We start from the raw sequence: 21,266 nt of genomic DNA, 5'->3' as shown, positions 1-21,266 counted from the left end.
GCGATTACATTGCAAAATAAGTAACATCACTTTGAAGGATGAAAGGAACTCCGTGGAGCGTATGAAACTGAGGGTTTTCTTTCATGTTGTGAAAAAAAAGGATAAAACAAAAGCATTAGAGGAATGCCTCCTAGAGAAGCATCAACTAATGAAAAGAGCAGGGCAGCTTGCAGAGATGAAGAGCACGTAATATTCTGCTCCAAACAGAGCCTTTTTCATAAATCAGTTTCCAGAGTAGCTACTGCCTCCTTTTGCATAATGGAAATTCAAACAAAGTCGTTAAAGGCAGCAAGCACTGAAGCTGCCCAGTCAATACAATTTTCTAAACCATAAAGTTTAAACAGTGTTGAGCCATGCCTCAAAGACTTTGCTCTTCCTCCAAACTCTTCTGCTAAAATACAAAGCTGTCACAGATCCAAACACCAATCCATAAGTTCTGATACATTTTAGAGATGAATTACGTAACTTACATGACGTACACTCAAAGATAACCATTCCATCATTAAAAACTAAATTATTTGTAACTCTGAGTCCAACTCTGGAATCCCCACGAAAGGTACAAAGTCTGTATAGGAATCACATTCATATATGAACAGTATGAACTTCTGCCATCTTTGAACTATATAACTCTTGATTTCACTTAAAAGACTTCCGTTTCCTAAGACTTCATTTGCGAGCAGGGACCAAAACAACACACTCAGTAGTTAAGAAGTAGTTTCACGCTTATCCAGCTGAATGACCACAAGCTCTTAAAAATCATGGAATTCTTATCCGCATGCAAGTCCCATTTTAAGCACTGTTTTGCGCTACATCTGCTGTTTCTGCTATGTTTAAGACAGCACAGCGGATTAAAGAGAATTAAGTCCTAAGCAATGCTACAGTGGTTAGCAATAGCATTTGGTAAAGAAAGATGGGTGATGCCAGACTACCTTGTTTTCCTTGTTTTTCCAAGGAAAAATTCTTGATACATTGATACCATTCCCATATGAAAGCCAATCCTATAGCCTGAAATCATTCTGGTGACTATTTGCGAGGGGGGTAGGAAGTCATATATCCAAAGACACGTGTAGTGTATCAGTGAACTCACTCTTTGACCCTTGTATGTTTTAAGGCGTCGGGGGGGGAGAATCAACCAAAAAAAACTTATTACACTCTGTAAAAGTTTGGTCGCAATCTGGATTGGCTGCAGATTGCAACCATACTGCTAGATCCCTAGCATCAACCAAATCAATGGCACTGCATCAGGTGTAATATTCCCTGCTTTAGGGTTAAGAGCTTTGACGATTCCAGTTTCACTGCTGAGCTCAAGCAGAAAGCAGTCGAGTTTTCTGCTCACGAAACAGAAGCACGTAAGCTCTGTACATGTTATATGTAAATACACTGTAATCTCGCTACACTGGGAACTTGTACATTACTTAAAGTATAAGGTGACAAAAGAAGCAGCGAGAATTGTATTCTCTAGTTTAACATGGACTTGCAAAGTCAGTCTCCTCTGAAGTAAGACTTGATTTACGGTTTTTTGTTGTTGTTTGTTTGAGGGGTGTCATTTTTGGTTTGGTGGTTTGTGTTGTTTGGTTTTGGTTTGGTGGTTTTTTTTTGTTTTTTGGTCTTTGCTTTTTTTTTTTTAACACACATAGATCTTTCAACTTCTGTTTTGCTTTTCTCCTCTGCTGAATGAAGGAATGAGATAGCCATGATATAATTCCAATAGAACGGCAGTTCCTTAAAAATGCTAATTTAAAAGAAAAAAAAATATTTAATTTGGTAAAGTCAAAAGCAGATTAAAAAGTCCCAGCTAGAAAAATTCCACAAGGACCAATTCCAACAAGCTTCATGCTGAGCTGATCTTCATTTAAATCTAAGCAAATCAGCTGGGTTTGCTTAAATGCCATTCTTAAAATGACATGTCTTGCTAATGAACAGCCTAGATAAATCCAGAACAAAGCCCAGATACAGTGTTTGTCTAGACTTTAAAAAGAGAAGAGAATTGTAATATTGATGTTACACCCATTACCTAAAACGAAACACATTTTCTGCTTCAATCTGGTATTTTCTAAACAGGAATATAAATTTTTCTTCCTTTGCTGCTTATGTTTTTTACATACAGTGGAGGAATGGGCACATGACCCAAATGAGAGCTTATCCACAAGGACAGCAAAGTGCAGTAAGGACGTGTACAGAGTACACAGCTGCAAGACACAGGATGATCTTGGCCAGCTATGTCTGGGAGGAAGGGATAGGGAAAGTTTAAAAAAAAACCACAAAGGTCTCTTTCCTGACACGCTCTTGTGGTCTTTCTCCACTTTTGAAAAAAAGCTTTACAAAAATCCCCTCAAGGGATTGTTAAATCCTAGTAGGACACTCAGGGAAATAAAGCAATTTTAACAGAAACATTTTAAATACCTGCAATACTGAGCAGGTCTGACCACCAATTCAAGTGTGCGTGAGTGTCCCGGTTTCGGCTGGGATAGGGTTAAATTTCTTCCTAGTGCTGTGTTTTGGATTTAGTATGAGGAGAATGTTGATAACACACTGATGTTTCAGTTGTTGCTAAGTGCCCTCCTAGTCCAAGGACAGCTCCCGTGCCTACTGACTGAGCTAGGTACACGAAATGGGAGGGAACATAATCAGGACAGCCAGACCAGCTGGCCAATGGGGTATTCCATACCATGTGACATCATGCTCAGTATATGACCAGTACGCGTGATCCAGGAAGTACCGATCGCTACTTGGTTATCGGTCAGCGCGGGTGGTGAGCAATTGCATTGTGCATCACTCATTTTGTATATTCTATCATTATTTATTATCATTATTTTCCCTTTTCTGTTCTATTAAACTGTCTTTATCTCAACCCACGAGTTTTTCTCACTCTTACCCTTCCGATTCTCTCCCCGTCCCACTGGGGGGCGGGGGGAGTGAGTGAGCGGCTGCGTGGTATTTGGCTGCCTGCCAGGTTAAACCACGACAGTGAGCCATGTCCATGTGATTGCCTTTGGTGCAACTGGTGAAATTTCAGAGATATTTTTTACTTTTCATACAAAAACTTAATGACTTCAAGCTATACCTTGCAGTATAAAAATTGTTTTTCAAGGTTATAATAGAATTTTAAAGTAGAACTTAATCAATAGGATCCCAAATGTCACATCAGGTACCATAAAAAGCATCATTAACATAATACTCACCGATAGTTTTCTGTAATATTTTAAATAGATTCCTAAGTAAACAAAACAGAATTAATGTTTGATACATGTACAAATTATGAGCGTTTTGCCAAATGCTGCTCTTCTTAAAAGCACTATTCATTTTTCCATTTCTGCTAACGCTGCGGTCTTCAATTCCCCAAGCAGTCTTACTGAAACCTGTCGGACTATTTATTGCATAAGGTACTGCAATTAAGAGGGAAGAACTATTGTGAGAGAGTAAGGAGAGCAGACTTGAGTATATTGCCAAGTTTTCTCTTTAAACATGTAAATCTGAACAAATACCACACTAATATATCTTTTTCAATGGATTTCAGTACAGTTGAATTGCAAGCTGGCATTCAATTAACAGAGAAATTAAGGGACAAGCATTTTTTGCCAAATGCAGCCCCATCTATTCTGGATCTAGAAATGAAACACCGACATAAACAAGGGAATTAAAGTCAGAATTCAAGAACCTTTTTATAGGCAGCTTCCTCATTCACAATCTAAAGCCACATTTAAAAACAAAACCAAACCAAAAGCCGACAGCCAGCCAGTTCAGACAATGTGGGTGACTGCAGAGCATCCGAGTAGAAAGCACTCAGCCTCTGCAGGCCCATAAACACCGCACCATCTGCCTGAAGACAACAAGCATTTCTGAGTGTCCCATACCCTCTGAAGGCAGGCGCTGGTTTGCATTTTGGATCCTGTCTGTTTTTCTCAAATCGATTATTTACAACACTGACAGCAAGGCCTCATACTCCACCCCAAATTCAGAGATCAGTTTTTCGCTACAAAGGAGTCAAGAAACCCTTTGCAAAATGATCCCCCACCTTCCCTAGAGCATAAAAAGAAGCACCATTTCACCAGAAGTATGTAAATTTGATCAAGAATAAGTACCATTTTGGGTTTTCCACTTGCCCTTTAACAAATGCCAACTAGACAAAGTCAGCTGCTCTTACAACAGATGAGTAAGTAGAAAAAGAAGAAGTAAAAAAAAGAAAAACCCAACTAAAAATTAACTTTGCCCTGGTGGAGGAAGCTAAACACCAGTTGGGCACCATCTGCTCTTTGCAGTGATCGCAGTGGGCACAGTACTGCGTAGAGGGAGACAAGGATCCCACCCGGCCATCAACCCTGGGGAAACGAAACCCCAAACCTGCAGCGTCTTCAGAAACCATTCCTACTGCTCCACGCTAGATGTCTAATTCCTCATGTTCATAAAAGTACAGCTTAAAAATATGCTGGTTCCACATCCTGGACACTGCACACCCTGTAAAAGTTTCTCCTTAGAAATACGAACAGGCCAGATCCGCAATGAGCACAAACCATCCTGGGCACATTAACTGGAAACGTAACTGCAGTATCACTGATAAACTAACCTCTAATAAAAGAGTAAGGAAAATGTCCCCACTGACTCACAGGGCTCTTTCTGTTCTCCTTTACTGGCTATTTAAGCCTTACTAATTAATTACCATGTAAGTTTTTTAGTTTACTGCTTTTCACCTTGACAAATTACATCATTTTAATCCCAGAATTAACTAGAAACGTTAGTGTTGACCCTCATAATCCTTGGAGGCTGATATTCACTAGCACTTGCAAAGTCTGCGGTTTTTTTTAAAGCATCACATGAAGGAGGAGGAGAAAAGTAAAAGGATCCTTTTTTTTTTTTGATTCTTTGGATTTTACTACAAATCAAACAGCCCTACTCACAACACGTAATCTTTGCCCTGAATCTGGTCAGAAACTAATATATAGCAACTCTTTAGTCATCTGGGGCACTGGAAATATGCCTGCAGGGCCCTCCTACACCACATGAATGTAGTGTTTCCATACCAGCAGGTCATCTGCCATTTCTGAGCTGACCACAGTGGCTGCCCTTTAGCAAATCCATGTTTGACATTTTCTCAGCAGCTTTGAAGGTGCTCAAACCACCACAGAGCCCACAACAGGTAAATAGGGATTACACATTTTTTAAACAGCCTAAAAGGTCTGCAAGAATTAAGGCTTTCCAAACAGGGCCAAAAAAACCTCAACCAAAACCACCCACCATTAAGCTAACAGCGCTAATGAATATTTGATTCATGTAATTAAATATGCCTTCTTTTTTCTAAATGTGTGGGGAGATACAAAGAAAATATTCAGTGGCTTGTTCTAAACTTTCAATTTAAGAAATGTCAGTCTTAATTGACAATGTTAGCTGGCAAGCGATACATGTTAACCAGTTAAAACCAGGTTTGGATTCCTTCCCATGCTCTTTGAAGTGATAAAATTGTAGCACTTTGCAATCCTTATTTGTCAAATGTTTCTGCTCTATTTAGAAACACTTCATTTCACCAAAATTCTCTCTAGAACAAGACAACAAGAATCCAGAAATTGAAAACCATAAACCTTTCTCCATTTTTACTGAGGTAAATAAGCAAAAGAAAGAAAGAAAAAAAACCCTACAAAACCCCATAACTCTCTCCCCTCTCCCAAACTCAAACCTCACAAGCTGATAAGAAAGGGGTCCAGGAATGGGGAAGCAATAGACTGAATGAACAAAAAAGTCTGCTGTAGATTTTTTTACTTTTTTTTTTTTCTACTGCAGGAGGATAACAACTTACTATCTGATCCTTGATTTTACCATACTGTCCTAATATAATCTGCAATAAAAGCTATTGAACTCATGTCCAATTATTTTTACAAAAGGATAAGGACAAGATTATCCATTCAAGAGAATCTAAATCAAGACAAGGTTCTTTGACGTAGATAAAAAAGGGTATTTTACACTCCTGCATTTAAAACTGGCATACCTAAAATAAGTCACCATCGCGAGGGTCGGAGCTGCAAGAAGCCTTACTAGGCCCCAAGCCCAGGAATAACTGCCAATAAAATAAACTTAGAATTTTTTTTTTTTTTTAAATTTATGGACTTCCCCATCAGATTTAATAAGCTGTCCTGCCATTCACATGCAATATGTTTTAAATGTTGTTGTATGTCAGGAAGGTTTCTGAAATCTGTTAAATTTTTAATTTAAAACTTTCAAACTCTGTGGACTGAGACAAGTGACCTGTCTGCTCCTTGACCTTGAAATCTCTCCTGAGGATTGCAAGCAAAGACTGAATTCATTTCGGTTTCTGACCTATTAATGTAATTTCTTAGTTTTGCATCAACCTTCTTATTCCTCTTGAGTCTTGCTAAAGCAATGACTTTTTCTATCTAGGTGTAACACATTTTAATGGCTAACAGGCTCTGTAAAATCTTCTTCCCACAAATTAGAAAACCTTTTTTCCTTGACGTGTTTCAAGCACTGAAAGCTTCTTCCCTCACTTAACTTTATTTTGTGGCCAACTTCAATATGGAAGCCCACTCACAAATTTTCATCAATGCAAGAAAGAAAAGCTAAGCTAGTGCACATTTCACACTTTTTAAAAATGTTTGTTGATCACAGCTTGAACCATTCCCTTTTGTCTTTCATTTTTATCAAAAGTAGGTCATTTTATGGACCAACAGACAGGACTAATGGCCTCTTATCACAGCCCAAAACTTAAGGAGCCCATCCATCCCCCGACCAACAATCTATTTTCTGGGAAGGTACCTCAGCCTGGCAGAAAGCAGCTGCAAAAAATCACCCTGGAGACTGCTCCTACATGATCTGTGCTAATAGATTAAAAATTTCATGAAGCCATCAGGCAGAACCCTACAAAGTCCCCATGAATACTGAGAATAGGCATTTTTGCTTTAGCCTTTCACATCCACAAAGACATTTGAGTTAACTGCTTGCTGGTGCATGAGAGTTTGAATCTCCCCCTCCTGTGCTGAGGATGCACCTACATGGAGAAATTTGAGAAAACTACGGTGAACGTGAAGTGTGCAGAGCATCTCTGAGTCATCTCCAAGTATAATGAACTCTAGTTTGAGCTAAGGGGTATACTCTGATTACATACATACAGTATCTCTGTGAACCTGGTAAAAAACTCTCACTTGGACACAGGCATAGTTCAAGTGGTGCTTGCATAAAAGACTGCTCATGTTGCTAACGCCAGCCAACTCTGAGCCCCATAACAAAAAACCCAAGCAAGCTATTCCTGCAAATTAAGTATGTCTGTCAAATCTCATAGTTTCCTATCAGTATATTTACAAATACCAGGGAAGGCAGTTATAACCAGCAAAAATTCCTCTCTGTGCTAAAGAGGTGCCTGTTCTGTTCTGTTTTGAAGAGTCTGGCTCCCTTTTTGAAAGACTGATGCAGAACAAATTTTCCCAGCTCATCTACTTTATGCCCTCCAAACACAGATTGTTCCAGGGATTTATGATTACAATTGTCTAACTTGTTGGACATTGCTTGCTGGTTTTAAACAGAAACAATCTAGATTTGCTTTAACTACAAGGATGAGTGAAAGCAGAAGAGGCTTGTTTCTGAGCAGACACTCAACAGATTTACTGCCACAACACACAAAAACAATTGCTGAATCTGTTTTATTATTTTTGTATAGCTGGCTATTTAATTCAGAAGTTACTTGTATTGCTAATAAAAAAAGGCAGAAAAATCTTAACAGTCCTAGGACAAATTCAGTAGATAAGTAGAGTAGTCACTTCAGTATACCTATCCCAGCACTAATTTTGGCTTTATGTTTCCCAACACCTTCTGTATAGAAGGCCCCCAAGGATACAATGTCTGAAGCACAGGCCAGTGTCTTAGCCCAGTTAACCTCATCCAGTAGCTATACAGGAAAGTTAACCTAAAATTTGTTGGCTGTGCTAGGGTCACAACTCCCGCAACGAACTCTTTCAAAGGTAAGAACCTGCCTGCCCAAGGAAGAAGCCCAGCACACAACTCGGTACGTCAGCAAGAGCTTTCTGCTGCTGAGCATCACGAGTGCTGCCTCAGAGGGCCGCGCGCAGGAGAGCTCAGAGCCAACCCTTTCAGAGGGGACCTATTCCCAACCCCCCTGAAATGACTTCAGAAAAGCACACATATGCATCCGCCTTTCATCTGAGAGGTCCCATGCCTTTCCTTCTCTTCTTATTAGAAATGCATTAGCCGGCATCATTATTCCATACCTCCCATCAAGTTATGCAAACTATGCTGTGGAACCCACATGTGTTTCAAAAAAAATAAAACCTAAGCAGCTTGCAAGAGAATTAAGCTTACCGAATTAGTGAAGTTTTGTCTTTCTTTGGCTCAAATTACTAGACAGCATTTACACGCACTAGAGGGGGAGAAAAGATTGCTGGAAAATCAGTACTTTGGGACGTTTGTTTGGGTTTTTTTTAAGGTTTTGAAAGCTTCTTGTTAATGTTTTGACCTGAAAAACCTTTCCAACAAGCAAACATGTTTTTGACCTCAGCATTTCTACAAAGTATTGTAAGTTTCATTAAAAGGCTTTAAAAAACCCCCAAACCAACAAACCAAAAAAAAAAAAAAACCAACCCAAAAAACTAACCCACACATCAATCACCAATGTCCTGCTAGTTCTTAAACACAGAGCTGGGAAGCTGTCTGAAATCCTTCCTAACAAAGGGCATTGCTCATTCCTCATAACAAAAATCAAAGAACATGTCAAACTGGCAGTAGAAAATGCATCTATTACAGTACTTGGACCTCAGGGAGCGTGGCTGGCAGTAGCCTGCAGTGCTGCTGAGGGCTGGTGGAATTAATGGTGCGGAATGAGAAACTGCTCATCTAAAATAAGGAAGCACAATCCAATACTTTTAAGTGCAGGTATTTGCTAGGATCTAGCGTAGGCAGAGTCCTAGAAACCAGCGGTGGCAGAAGCCAATGCATCGCTAGACGTGGGCTCTATCAGGCTTGCTCCATTGGCGAGACACCCCTCTGGAATACCAGTCGGTAGTACTCAAGTACCGCCACAGCCCCTGTAACCCTACAGCACTACTCCTGTGCATTTTTCTGCCTTTTGACAGAAAATATTCTTTCCTTTAATATATCAAAGATGATATAAAAGGCAGGCTAAAGAACAGCACTACACCTGTAACATTTGATGCAATAGGAGTACTGACATGTACACATATTACCTGTATAAAACTGCTCCATCTCTGCTTGCAAGAGCAATGCTTCACCTTCAAAAAGGTTTTAGTAATTTTTCAGCTGCGAAGCAAAGCACCCTATAAATTCAGCCTATTGTCCTAGCAAAGCAGCATTCAGCATCGAGTGTTTTTCATACTTTGGATGCCTTTGAAGTGAAAAATGGTTTTATACAGATCAGTTTTAGAGAAGAAAATTTGGTCACAGTAATCTGCTTGGGGGCAATAAGGGACTCAAGGGCTTCCATCCAAGAGTACTTTCACATAATGGAAAGTTTCACTTTACTCAACAGTCTGTGAAAGGTAGCTGTGATAAAAAATGGATCTAGTAGCTGCATGTCAGCTTGCAGGTTTCCTGATCAGTGCAGTGCTAACGCACACCATTTTAAGTAAATAAAACAAATTATCCTCATCACTCAACAACAGTATTATGAAATGTTTTGTCCTACAGAGTTACTCTTAAGGAACATGACTGATATGACTGACCTGTACCATTCAATTACTGTAAAACTGTTTCTTTTTGCAGCTGGATTTCTCACATTTATAATATCCTGCCTTTTTTTTTTTGACTGAACATGCATGTCTAAAAGTCACATCTCCCCACTGTGCAAAGTCAAAAATACTCCTTTTTCCTGAGATTTTGTTCCAATCACAAAAAACCCAAGCAGTAACATCTGTTTGAGCTACCTTTGCAGGCCTGCTAGCTCCCACCACATGCTGCAGGCCAGACCCCGCTGATCGTGGCCCTGATTCCCGCCCTGTACACACACACTGCCAAACCCTTTCACCTCTCTGATCTGGCAAACCTACTTAATCCTTTCTCTTAGAGTGGAAAGGTTAGGGAGGAGCCTACCTCAAGCTGTAGGTTAGTTCATGACAGGACTGACTGGAGCAGAGGGTGTTCAGCCACCAATATGGGAATGCCCCAGCACAGCCTCTACCAGCAGCACTCCGGTTGCTTGTCCAGTTAATAAGTTAATAAGAAAATGGGACACAAATGTAGGTCAACAGCTTACAAACAGAAGGAGCCATGTTTTCCAAACATGGAAGCATTTTTAATTTTTTTTTTTTTTAAATATATGCATGCATAAAGCTGTAAGTATTTCAGTTTCTCCTGAAACTCTGTGAGACCAAAGAGCTGAAGTGGGGAGGAATTGCACACTCTCTCCAGAATAGCAACAAGAACTGCACAAATGTAGAGAAAGGTCACAAATAAATATTTTTGCAGCCAGCTGTCTAATGCTTTCTTTCTTTGTAATGTCTAAAAATAAAAAGTTTAGTCACTCTGCAACTTTCCAAGCGTGGATGAGGCAGAGGGAGAAGGGAATGGAAGGGGAGATGCACTCCAGTCCCCCCCACCTCTCACACACAGTGCCTACTCTCAGCTGCCCTCCACTGCCATCATCAAGGCTGTAGAAGGTATGGATGATACAGTGCTGAAGGTATCCCTCTCACCCTTTTTACACACAGTAAAATCAGGATACATAAGTCAGGGTCAGTGGTAAGATTCAGGTCTCCAAAATTCTAGTCCACTGCTAAAGGTCAGTGGAGATAAAAATATTCTCCCAACTTTTAAAAAGCTGTGGCTTAGGGACCTTCTAGACCAAAAAAAAGCATCTTTGCACACAGCAGTCCCCAAAGAGCTGCCCCTTCCTCCCCAAGCTACACTAGTAGCTCATTGAGCCCATGCAAACTTTCGACACCCTGTGGCAGAGCTCCCCAGTGTAAATTCAGACTGTGTGAAGACAACCATCTCCATTCGTTTTGAACTTGTCACCTGCCAGTTTAGTTTCTGGTCCTTTACTTCTTGCACTGGTAAAAAGTGAGCAGTCAATCCCAATGCATCCTTTCTGTGCCACTCCTGACCATCTAGATTTGTCTCCTACTCCCCTCTGCTACCTCCTAAAATACAGAGCTGATACGTAAATTCAGCAAGTCTGGGACAACCAAAGCGAAGAGCCATCTGTAAAACATCTACATATGAAAAGACACATGACCCAAATGGGATTAAATGCTGGGCAGAGAAAAGGGCAGGAAAAAAGCGTATATAGAAAGGGAAGATTAACAATTTGATTTTTAAATCACAGTAGGTCACTCTAATACAATGACTCTGTTCTAACCCATCAGATCCTGCAGCATTACTTTATTTTTTAATTTGGTCATATTTTCAATATGTGAGCAAGAAAATAAAAAAAAAAAAATTCTGAGCAATACCTGTGCCTACATTAAAGCCGTAGACAAGTCATACCATCCACCAGCTTCTTGGCACATACGCACACTCTTAATGCAGCTCTCCTTCATCCACCAAGGCAGCTTCCAAGACGCAAAAAGAAGCTGCAGTTACCTGCCACTTGGACGTGACCCAAAAGTTGCTAAATGGCTCAGAGCAACTATTTCAAGAAGTAAAAGCCTCAGCAATCATTTTGATAAATAACATAACTGCCCACTAGAAAGCCAATGCTACTCCTCCAGGTTCCTCCATGGTAGTTCTCACCCTGCTCATTAAGTGATAGCTCATCTCATCAATGTCCTCTTATATTCTAATTTATTTTCCTTACTCTGATCTATTTACTACCAGGAGGCAAAATAACGAAGGATGTAGCTAAAAATCCCTAGTGATCACTCTTAACAACAATCAGTCCATCTGATATTATTACAAAAGACTGTAGCAAGTCACAGAATAGAACTGGACAGCAATGCCTTCCTGGAAAATATTAAAAGGTGTCTGAAACGTTGAGAAATTATATTGCTCACCTAGAACAGGAACTCATTAAGTTACGTTGGGTTAGCATGCATTTTTTGAAAGCAGAGAAGATAGAAGGTGCTTTATATTCAATGGAACATTAAAAAAAAAAATAAATTCAAGTCCTCAATATGTTTCAGTGCTTGTCTGGCTCAAGGACCACTCCCTGCTGTCTTTCTCCACAGGTTCTGCAACCAGACCCTGAGCAAGCACAGGTGCTGCCTGACCAGCAATGCCCGAACCTCTGCCTGTCTGCCAGAAGTGTGCATTTGCGTTTGAGCAAACGACCCGGCCTGCCTGCATGATTTATAGGCATGCTCTGTTCCTGAACACTGTCATCACACCACCTGGGAGAGGCACAAACTTCAGGTCTTGAAAGAAGAGCACACACCACGAAGTATTTAAATATTTGTAAGCTTCCTCTTTGTGCTCTTGGAAGTTTGGCTCCTCCACGGCAGGTGGGCTGTCACGGCATACAACAGAGAGGATTTAAATATGTGCCTCACTCTTACTGACAAACCAGTACCTCTGGTGCAAATCCTACTTCTCCCTACATTAGGAGATAGGACATGTTTCAGGAATTTTCCTGCTCTGAGATGAAAGCTCACACTAAATCTTTCTTCTGGTGAAGACTGTTCCTTTTGAAGAAGCAATAGGTCATGGATACCTCATAGTAGGATGGCTGTATTTCTGTAAGTACTTGAAATAGGGGCGGTTGGTTTGACTTGGAGATCAAGCGTTTCATTCCAAGAGCTAGGTCACAAAATGATCAAACCTTTTGAGGGAACTTCAGGATGAACCAATTTTCATCCTTGCTGGCAGGTATTAGTCACACAAGATGATCACAATGGTATTCATTCACTATATTTTTTATATATGTGCGTGAGTGCATGTATATATGTATGCGCACACACAGAAACACATATACAATATATAAAGCATATATAATAGCATATATATTTATATATTTGTGTTTATGTTATATATGTGTGTGTATACACAATCAAACTTAAGCATATTGTCTCATTACCTAACAAGAATTAGAGCCTTATTTCTTTCCAGACGCTTTGCACAGAATCAGAACAAAAATCTGTTCCTAACTGGTACAAAAAACTAGTTCCTCAGTTTATTTCTATTTAGCTTCCAATACAAAAAGATAACAAATATATGTAGATATTCAGGAAACCTATTTCTGAAGACGGATGCAGCCAAACTACATAATAAATTATTTTGCCTATTTTATCCTTAAATTGAGATTACTTAAAAAGATAAGGACTGTTGAAAATTCACAGCTCGAGTTTCCAGCTGGAGCCAACTAAGCCAGGACAGGGCAGGCTCCCCTGAGGCATTCCCACCTGCCTGGGCACAGCACCCTGAGCAGGGGCAGCCACCTGAAGCGCTCAGGCTGCATCACCCACACTTATCCCACCCTGCCACCTTTACTGCAGCCACAGAAGCAGCAGATTAGGGCTTCGAGAAACTGAAGACTATCCCTGCCCACCTCCCCAGAAAAGCATCCAGTTTTCAGCTGGATCAGTGACCTGATCCAATTCACTCCATCAGCACAGCATTGCTAAGCTGCGACATAAGCAAACCTGAGTGTGAACTCTCTAGAAGCTCAAGTTAAGTCATCCCAGGACCACATTCAGATGCTGCTTTGGAAATCTGACTTTAGTACTTCTTTAAAAAGTATTCCCTTCTGAGAAAAGGGATTAAAAAAGCATATTAGGGTACCTATAATTCAAAAGAATTATTATGAATTAGTTTTTTGGAAGAAGTGTTTCAGCAAAAGATTTGTAAAAATACCTATACAAATGCTCACACCTGAAACCTCAAAAACCAGCTCAGACAGACCCCTTCTGCGAAGTAGTTTCTACCTGCTTTGTATGATCATTAAACATCATCCAGACTGATCAAAACACTCTACAAAGAAAAAAAGCAACTAGTTCTTACTAGCTCCCAAGCTTTCCTGTACATTTTTCACCTTCATCTTTCTATTCTATTTCTGAATTTTCTTAATGTTTTCCTGTTTGATTGCCACCTCAGCGGCGCACTCTTTCAGAAAGGCAGAGAGGCAATCTGGAAACCAGCCGCGGCTCTGCATCCACAAGCGCAGAGCACGCAGGCCTCCAGATAAGCTTACAGACCCTCTATGCGCCCCACCATCTATTGGGGAGCCGGGGAAACTAGCGCTTACTGGAGTGCAGGATATGCTGCAGTGTTAGAAATGCGGAGCCTTTGTTTTCTGCCTTCCATACTGAGACTTTCCCAAAGCAAAACCCACCATCGCAAGCAAACAACAAGTCTTGCACACAAAATACTCATAACACAGTTGACAGGCATCTCATTGTAGTCCTAATGCGTGATAAACATTTAGTGATCACACAAAGCAGTGCAAGAACAAATCCTATTAATAAATAATAGGATTTGCTAGCAGATCACCCAAATGCCACTTTGGAAACAACTCCCTGGACTGCTGCAGCCAGAAACAGCAGACAGGGAAGGGAGCCTTGCACAACGCATTGGTGAGCTGTATGCATGGCTACCATCCAGCTGCAGGAGCTCACCGCATAAAAGCAATGCTGGTGCACCAGTTTTGACAGCAATTGAAAATGCTGCAGCATGTGTCAAACAAAAGAAAAGTAGTAATCTCATATCTGGGGTATTTGTGAATCATTTATACCTTGGATCCATAAGCAAGTGTATTTTGTACATCATAATACACATGAAACTGTTACAATCCTATTTTCTTTTAGCTCATTACAAGATTTTTGTCAGCAACTTGCACACTCCAACTTCAAATGATCCCACAAAGGACACCTGACTGAAATGTGATTCCCTCCTAGTATTAGTATATAACTACCCATGTCTATCAGCAGAGGGTTTAAAAAAAAAAAAAAAAATTGGGGCAGGTGGGTATTTGAGGGAGCCTGACACTGTAACATCGTCCCCCAGTGGTTGCTATTAGATGCCGTAAGTAAGTGATGCTGAGATGGTAACACAAGAGGTGGCTCTTTTTCTATTAGAGTTTGAAAAAAAAAGGAGGAGACAAATTCCCAGTGCGGAAAATCAGGCAGAGCACTTACCCGCCCTGGCAGGTCACAAAATACTTGTAAGATAATAGTTACTTAAAGCTTTTAAAGTGGCAAGTATTTGTTAGTCTTTGTACTTCTGTTTAGGGGTGCTATATGCCTTCTCATCTTCTTGGGATCATTAGAATTGTCCTTCTTATTTATTTGTTTTTAACACACCACAGCGGAAGCTGCTTAGGATAAAAGCAGCTTCTTCTGCACACCATGACCATCACCACGTTACAGAGAAATTGGACCCTGCTCTGAATTGGTTTAGTACCTTCTATTAGAATATAAAAAACGGAAACTAATAACCAAAATTGGGAATCCATGTGAGTTATAATCATGTCATTATAGAAGATTTTTACACAATTGTAGACAATGAGTTTTATTTTTTAAATGGGAAGAAACATAGTTCCTAAGATTGGTCATCAAGTAATTCTTATTTACGAGTATAACTAAAAAGTCAAAAGGAAAAACATTCTGCCTTTAAAATAAGCTGTGACCAGGCAATGTGAGGGTACGGTTTGAGCAAAGAAGCAACGTGGATACTCCTGAAGGCACAGGTCAATCTAGCCCAACCACCAAAACCCACCCAGCAGAACTTAGACAAGAACATGCTGCCTTGCTGGGAATCACCTCTTCCATAGATCTTTACAGCTCATCCCATTGCTCCAGGTCCTGCAGTAAACTGAGCATTCTGGTGCACATGGAGAATTACAAGCAAGCGGGCACCTCCCTTCAGCTCCTGGGCTGACAGCCACTTTCTTGACATGCATGTCAGTCATCATCCTCTAGAGAAATGTTACCGACAGAGCCTGGCTCCCAAAGAGTGTGACCGCTGCCTCAACACCTACAGCCAGGAACACAAAGAAAAGCAAAAGTCTTCAGAATACCCAGAACTACAGCGTAATCTCAAATTTTACTTTAGAAGAGGAAACGGTGATGAATTTACTCCATTGCAAGATCAACTTCTACCTACAGGGATATCTTTTCAGCTTAAAAGAGCAGCACTTGCAAAACCAAGCAGGGATGGAAGAAGGAGGGCTGGGGAATGCTGTTACACCAAGGTCACAGCAGCACGCAGAAACTATCCTTTTCCAGGCCTAAAGCAGATGAATATTGTTGACTGACACATACAGGCCAGAGACAAAGAGAGAGACAACCTCTGAGGAGTTCCCATGAAGCCTACAGAACCTCCCCTGATCCAAGCACCATCTTTGCTTTTCTCATTCCCCATGAGGCCCCCTCCTTGCCGATTGAGAGCTGGAAACTCTTGCCCTCTTCAACAGGCTCTCCAGCTGACAAGAACCAACACTGGAGCCACAGCCCATGCCATAAGGGAGCAAACAGTGAGAAACTGTAAAGCTGCATGAAGCTGTGCTCCAGCACCACTGCCTACGGCACAATGAAAGAGAGCCCCAGGAGGGTAGGAAGCCAGGGTGTAACCAGCAAGGATGGGTTTATGCAGTCTCCTGATGCAGTTCCAGCTACATCTCAGAGCAGCTTCAGAAACAGAAGTCAGTTCCCTGGCTTTCAGCTGGGTATGGTTTTCCTGTAGCAGATGCAAGTGGTTCGAGAACAAAACCAGTTATTAAAGAACGCAGAACAGGTAAAACCCTCATCGGTCAATAACAGAGCCCTGTGCTTCAGTTAACAAATGGCTCTAGAAGGAAACCTCTCTGTGATCAAATTTCAGGAGACAAACATTATACGCATACCTACTCAGCGACTGAATGTCCCCCTTCAGATGTCTGTTGTAATGCTTACCCAGAGCATCTGGAGGGTCAAAGCACTGGTCATCAGCCTGTCATGAATCCCCGTGCTGTTACAGTATTTAGTACTAATCCCTGGTCCTTCACTGCTAAGTAAGGGAAGAAAAATAAACAAACAAGCAAACCAAGCAAAGGCCAGAACCACTTGATATAAATAGAAATAAGAAGGCAAAACGATTAGCTTAGAGATGTTATCAAAAACTTTAAAAAAAACCTTTCAGTCTTTTTTAGCTTTGTGTGCAAAGCAGCACCACAACAACTCCTGCGCACAGTGAAGAGTGATTGTATTTCAACACTTTTTAATACTGCAGGCAAGATGAAAAACCAAGCGTGTAATGTCACACAGCTATCAAATACACAGAAAGGAGAACGATGGAGGGGCAGGGCAGAAGTAGAAATCCCCACAGCAATCCAGCAGAAGTAGATGCCTTCCTTTACTTCCTCACCATAGAAGCACATTTCCACGACACTACACAATGATGACAAAATTTTACATTTTAACCCACCAAATTCGAATATTCAAAACAAATGCATCTGTTCATGCAGGGAACAAAAATAAACAAATAAAAGCACTTCTGAAGAGGCAGATTTATAACTGAATCTGTCTGCAGAGCCGTGTAGATTGAAAGAACTAGGTCAAATGTTTTGTTAGTCAACCTCACTGCTGTTCCTCCCCAGCCCTCCTCCCCTTTAGCTTTCAGTAGTTATTGAAGAAATCAATTAATGAGAATGCAACAGACCTGTCATGCAGATCTCAAACTACTTCTGCCTGGTACATATCAGGGGGGTCACCTATGCAACTGCAGATGGAAGGGGGAAAATTAAATCATTATAGTCTTTCCAAGTCACAAATTCTAATCCTAGAGTGTATGTACTCAATGCTACTAGGGTCCATTAGCAGCCAAACAATGATGCATGTTAAAAAATAAAAGGGGAGGGAGGGGAGCAAGAGGCAGACAAAGATAGGCTAGAAAGAGGCAAAAAATAGAGGAACTGCGGTGCTTTCGCTTTTGCTGTACTTGCAGCAAAAACACTATAGCATCTGCTGCTTTTAATGACATCTTGTTAGTGTATTTTCTACAGCTTTGTGAGTGAACATTTTAGAAACCTCATAAATATCTCCACTTTGACACTAAATTTCCAAAAAGTAACTGTAATACTAGTTTTTATATCTACTAGTCACCCTGTGTATGTTTTAAATAATTATCTTTTATAATTGGACTCACATACTGCAATTCATACATTCACTGTCACAAAGGCATCAAGTGTTCTTTTTAAAATCTTCATAAAATGCAGGGACCAAGTCAGTCCAATTTCAGCTTACTCATTTTTATTCATTTCTTTCCTTCTGTTGCACAGACAGAAGGCACTTGCTTTCATCATTTAAAAAAAAAAAAACAAAAACCAAGAAACAGAGATACACAATTCTGTATCGGCCAAATACTAAACCAAATCACCCTCCAACTCCATTTCCAGCACACACAATAAGCTGCCTGACAGGTTACTGCAAGAAGGCAAAGAAATCAACTTCCTGACTTACTGCAGTGATGGCCAACCTAACTGGTTTGACAAGCCGCATACCGCAACCTTCATAGGGTTCCGTACCATAGAATGTTATGCTGACAGCTGAAGGCTGGGGGAATGCTGGCGTGCCCCACGGGCTGGGTGGGGGAACCAGTCCTGATTCTTAATGGCAAGCGCCGCCTCTAACGACGTGTGACAGACGCCTGGGACACTGCTCGCCCTGCTGCCTCCGCTTCAAGGAGGACTGGGGTACCCTGCTTACAGGCAGCCGAGGGACTCCAGTGGTGGGAAAGGAGTGCTGGCGGCAGGGGGGGGGGATGCTGTTTTAAGCACGACTGCCTCATTCATTTGCTTTGATGGAAAATAAAAGCCATTGTGGAATGTGACACTTGCAGATCTGGCTGGCAAAACACACAACCAGTCTCGAGCCATTTTAGCCCGAATTAATGGAAATCGTCATAATTTCTCTTTCCGCACAGGGGCTCAGCGGAGTTTCTATTATGCTACTAAAGCCTTTTTCTCTTACCAGTAAACCCAGGACTATCACAGACCACTCGGAAAAGCCATTTGGAGCACAGTATATAGCTGAGCAGCAGACTACACAGAATGCATCCTAAATTCAGAAACGTGCAGGGGGAGCCTTTGTCTTTGATGTTTCTTTACCTTTACCCTTCCTGCCTTTGGCTAAATTCCTTTGAAGCCAAGGCTATGCTACACATAACTCATCTAAATCAGCCCCATCTGGCCTTTGTTTCTGAGCTGGATCTTATCTATAGCAGTCACTGTTGAACTTTCACAGTCTTGGATAATTTTTCACTCTTAACTCAGTAAGCCATAAACAATTATTGCCTTAGATACCTTAGATAAACAGCTATGGAAATCCTGAGGAAAAGTTTTGGGGGTTTCTTGTTCCTTGGTTGGGATTTGTTTGTTTCATTTGTTTTTTTGACAGTGTTGTATTAAGAGGGGAGAGGCATCTTGGACCTGAACCCAGGAGGACACTTGGAACCAAATGAGCTCTGCTTAATGTCTACTGGATCAAGAAGGTAAAGAAACAGCAGTGCTGGGATTATTTAGGTGAATATGAGGAACTGGACAAAGTACGATAGGGAAAACAAGCATTTGTGAGAAAATTGCCAAGCTAAAAACATTCTGGAACCACTAAACCGTCAGGTAGCAGCATCCAGCACACTTTGACTCACTCCAAGCAAAGCCCACACTCAGTTTTGAAATCCGTACCTTAATGCTCAATCCTTCTTCTTGAGCAGTGCTCATGTATGATGATCTAATACAGATCTTCTGCTTCTATAAAAATTCGAAGCTTCATTAATCCTTTTAACACAGGTCAGATAGAATGCCTGTATTTACCCTAACCGATACTTCCTTTATTTATCTTTCATTTTTGAAATACTGCCCCAGAATGAGAAACACAGTCTTGAGATTCAAAAGGGTTTTTTCCCGCCACCCTGTTCAATAGATAAATTGCACAATAATTTGATCAGCTTCATTTGCAGAAGTATGATTTCTTGTTCCACAACTCAATCAGAAACCCGCATTGTTCTTTAAAGGTATCTAGCAGAACAGCATCGTCAACTAGGTTTGCTTTCTATATGAAACAAAGTTTATTTTTATTTTTAAACTACCAGCTGAAATTACGGTGTACTCAAATATCAAGCTGGAAATTACTTTTTCCTTCATTTATTTAAAAAGCTTCCCAAACCAATGTTTTATACAATTCAACAGCAGCTCTCAAGAACAGTCAAACTGTATTGAGTAAACTGTATTGCATTTGCTCAACTGTATTGAGCAAAATTTTTCATTTTTTTCAATTCCTTCTGTTAGATCATTAAACCATCTTATGACTGATATTCTAATTAGAAACTTAACAGGAGATCTCCCTTATGAAATAGGTGTTTCTCAATAAGGAAATAAAAGTTTGTGGATTTCTTTCCTAAGCCTCAGTTATTGGGAAAACATACTACCAGCCTTTCAGAGAACAGCTCTTGTCCTTTATTGGGTTCTCGCCACAATGAACATCTGCTAAGTCTATAAATTAATTGCTGAAAACATCTTGTACTTCTAGATGATCCAGGCAATCATAGCTGTTCTGGGTTACTAGAGAACATTACCATTTTTCTCTCACACAGGCACACATCCACACACACATCCCCCCTTACAGTATAGCATAAAGCAAGAACAATTATTTGGCATTATTTTTAATGCCATAAAATAAACCTTTAGTGCTAATCAAGTCATCAGAGCAGCAGTTTGCTTAAGATGTTTCCTTAGATGATTTAAGCAGTACTTTTTGTACCGTGATAGCCTAAGGATATGAAGGATGCACCGTCTAGCTGATTGAAAATGCTCTCTATCTTGAAATCAAGAATTTTTCTGTCAGTCGTCTTGGTTTGTCAACAGCAGAGTTTGGCAGGCAGTTGCAATGGGCATTTTCCAGTTCAAAGAAAAGGCTAGAGTCCACTTAGAGAACTCTTCGCATGTAACAATATTTCTCCTATTTCCCCACAAAAGGCCCATCAGACTCAAAGTTCACCTACTTGCACCATCTTCAAGATCTCCCATTCTTCTTGCCTATATTGACATACTACGGTATGTCACCTCATCTCACGCCCATCTGCGATTCCTGTCCTTGGAGCTCTCAAGCTCAACAATCAGAAATCAGCTCGTTTTAATACTGCTTGTAACTTCTACAGATGGAAACCAGCTACCCTAATGAAAGTTTTATACAAATCTTCTGTATTTCCTTTCGGTGTTCGTGGTCTCACTGACCATCCAGGGCTCTGGTGAATGATGAGGATCCAATCTCTCACCAAGACCTGCCAGAAGTAACAGTACCTACATTTTCCAACCAAACCTGGAAGGTTATTACTGACTTAATTTGGAAAGAGTAGCAAGGGTGCTGTCTCTCCCAAATGGCAGACTTCTG

At 40.7% G+C, this 21,266-nt stretch overlaps 1 protein-coding gene across 2 annotated transcripts in view; it reads right to left on the bottom strand.

Annotated features, from left to right (window-relative positions):
• CERS6 (ceramide synthase 6) overlaps window positions 1-21,266 on the bottom strand; it is a 126,076-nt gene that overhangs the window by 90,525 nt on the left and 14,285 nt on the right. The window lies entirely within an intron of this gene.

The sequence above is a fragment of the Calonectris borealis genome, chromosome 6 (genome assembly GCF_964195595.1).
Source record: "Calonectris borealis chromosome 6, bCalBor7.hap1.2, whole genome shotgun sequence".
NCBI classification, from domain to species: Eukaryota; Metazoa; Chordata; class Aves; order Procellariiformes; family Procellariidae; genus Calonectris; species Calonectris borealis.
This window is presented reverse-complemented; position numbering and strand designations above follow the sequence as displayed.